The sequence below is a fragment of the Pipistrellus kuhlii genome, unplaced genomic scaffold (assembly GCF_014108245.1).
Source record: "Pipistrellus kuhlii isolate mPipKuh1 unplaced genomic scaffold, mPipKuh1.p scaffold_m20_p_23, whole genome shotgun sequence".
In the NCBI taxonomy this organism is placed as follows: domain Eukaryota; kingdom Metazoa; phylum Chordata; class Mammalia; order Chiroptera; family Vespertilionidae; genus Pipistrellus; species Pipistrellus kuhlii.
Window position 1 is genome coordinate 2543798 of NW_023425522.1, and position 2854 is coordinate 2546651.

Genomic DNA, 2854 nt, shown 5'->3' on the forward strand with positions numbered 1-2854 from the left:
TGAATGTACAGTCTCCTGTTTTGGAAAGCCTTTGGTTTGCATCAAAACCTTAATTTTCTACTTATTGGGCTTCTGAGCTAAGGGAAGGGTAGAGGGAAATACAATCCATCTAATAGAGAAGGTAAAAACTCATTTGTATTGCTCTTTTTATTCATTGTATAACATGAGTGGGCTGGAAGGGGAACATTGATTTTCTCTGGGAGGGAGGAGTGGGAATCACAAATGGTGGGTTCTGAGCAATGCCACAAAGGCAACATGGAAAGAGGGCAAGGCCTCTGGTGTGTGGTAGTGAGAGCAGCTTGAGCAAAACCAGAGATGGAAAACCATGGAGTGCATTTGGAGCGATCACAGTAGAGCTGTTCGGTTCCTAAGGCAGGGTGTATAGGAAGGTACGCACAAGCACAATGCCTGGGACCATGGGGGCCTTCAGCCCCTGGTGGAGACGTCGGGGGAACTGATGCTGGACATCTGCAAGCAGTGAGAAGGCTTATGGAAGCCATGACTGAACAATGGAAGTTCCCTCTGGACAGGTGGCAGCGGAAACACAGCAGAAATGCAAGCATATTGAAACAAATCACAGGACCTGGGAACTTTCAGTGCTGAGGGGCCAGCATGACCCCAAGGTCTTGACCCTGGGTGGGCTTGAATTTCAGGAAGATCTACAGTCTCTCTCTCTCTCTCAGGGTGTTTAATACACGCACACAAAACTCCCGAAAAGCACTCGCTATCACAATACCCAAAATAATCACTGATGTGTCCAACATTCTATTGTGTATGCTTTCAATCATTTCTCTATGACTATGTATGTATATAATCTTATTTGCAAAAATAGAGCATTGCAATGTTTATATTTGTTTATAAATATGTATTATTATAATACTTATACCTAAATACATAATTAATAACATATTTGGGATCACACTGCTGATTTGTAATCTCCCTTTCTCTATTCAAATATTATAAATGTTTTAGCTCTTAATATACAACCTGATTTTTTAAACCTTTTTTATCTCTAAAAACACTAAATATTATTTCAGTGGAAATTTCAGAAAATACAGTAAGCAAATGAAGAAAATAGAAACCTTCCAAATTTCTGAACTAATTAGATGTGTTGATATGCACAGATTTTATTTCTGTGTTTTTTATATTTTTCTCTCAAAAATTGAATCATTCTTAGAAAAGTAGCCAGCGCTCATAAAGCACTAGATGTCAGGTCATTTCAGAGCCTTCCTTGCCTCAACACACTTAGGTTGTTTGTTCTTGTTAATGTGCACCCTTTCCATGTGTTTAAACATCTTTTCACCACTTCATTTTAATGGCTTTTTAATATTTCAGTGTACTGAGGTTCTAGGGTGTTCTATAACCAATTTCCCATTACCGGATATTTATAGCATGCCTTGCTCTTGATTAACAATGTAGCCATGATTTATTCTAGATATCTTTAATATTTATTCTAATATCTTTAATATTTTCCTTAAGGTCAGTTCACAGATATGGAGTCATTAGATCAGGAGTTATACCCAATCTAAAAGGCTTTTCTGCTGTGTTGTCAAGGTGCCCACCTGAGAGTGTGCCTTCTCTGCCCTTGGGCCAGGGTCCCAAGAAGGCTTGTCTGTCCCAGAAGCCTTTCTCTCTTGCTTTACTGTTTATGTATGAAGGTGGTCTTGATGCTTGAACATCTCATCCTTTGGAAACTAGTGTAGAAGATTGTTCACTGGGCTCTTGAATTTCTTTTGCCCACGGCTTGTTCTTGTGATTTGCCTGACACTCCTAGTATTTACCTTTTTTCACTTAAGTTTTAGTTCCCTGTATCTCAGTCATGATGCTTTTGTCATAGGTATTGAGCACATGCTTTACATGCCATGTGCCTTTTCATTTTGTTTATGGTTTTTGTTGTAGACAATAAAAGGTGTAAATGTTTCCTTCATGATTTAGCCTCTAGAGCACATGTGTCAAACACAAGGCCCGCGGGCCAAATCCGTCCCGCCAGGCCTTACAATGTGGCCCACACCGCGCTTGTCATCACTGCACTCCACTGCGTTTCCATCACAATGACAGTTTATGACTGTTCAGTAAACCATTTGGCCCGCGATTTAGGCTGGATTTTAGATTTTGTCCCCTTCTCTGATTGAGTTCGACACCCCTACTCTAGAGTTACACCAGAAAGCTCTTCCTCTTCCCAAAATCCTTTCTTATGGCTTCTGCTAATTCTTTTAAGGATGTCTTAACTTCTATTAACCATGCAGAATTCAATTTGATATGATGTAGAGTGCATGTCAGCTTTGAAGCCCTCCGTCTAGAAACTCTGAAATTAGAAGATGAGATTACCAGAGAGATTTCCTTTCTCTCTTTCCCCCTTAGATTTCTTGCTACTTGTATGCACCGCCCCCCCTCCCAACCTATTAACATTTCTCTCCCTATGCCTGTTGTTCTCCTTGCACTCAGTCCTAACCACTGCCCATTAAACCTTTCTTCTTCTTTATCTGTTCCTTAGAAGTTTTTCAGGCCTTGATTAGTCAACTTCACACAATATCTCCAAGTGCTAGTAGAGCTGACAAAAACACGATAAACCTCTACTAGTGTTATTTTTGTGGTTCAGTAGATCATTTTAGGAATAAAATTGTAGGTTTTGTCATTCTCTTTGCTTCTAATGGAAACAAAGATGTCAGTGCCACTAAAACACTTAGCAATTAGAACGGAGTGCTGATGGTTCTCATTTTTAGACAACAGTAAGAGTAAACATAAGCAGCACATGTCTCTTTGTTATATGTTCATCTTTATTATATGGAAAATCTGCTAACTTTTCCATGAGTTATAACTTTGTTATTTTTTTTTTTTTTTTAGGAATATATGC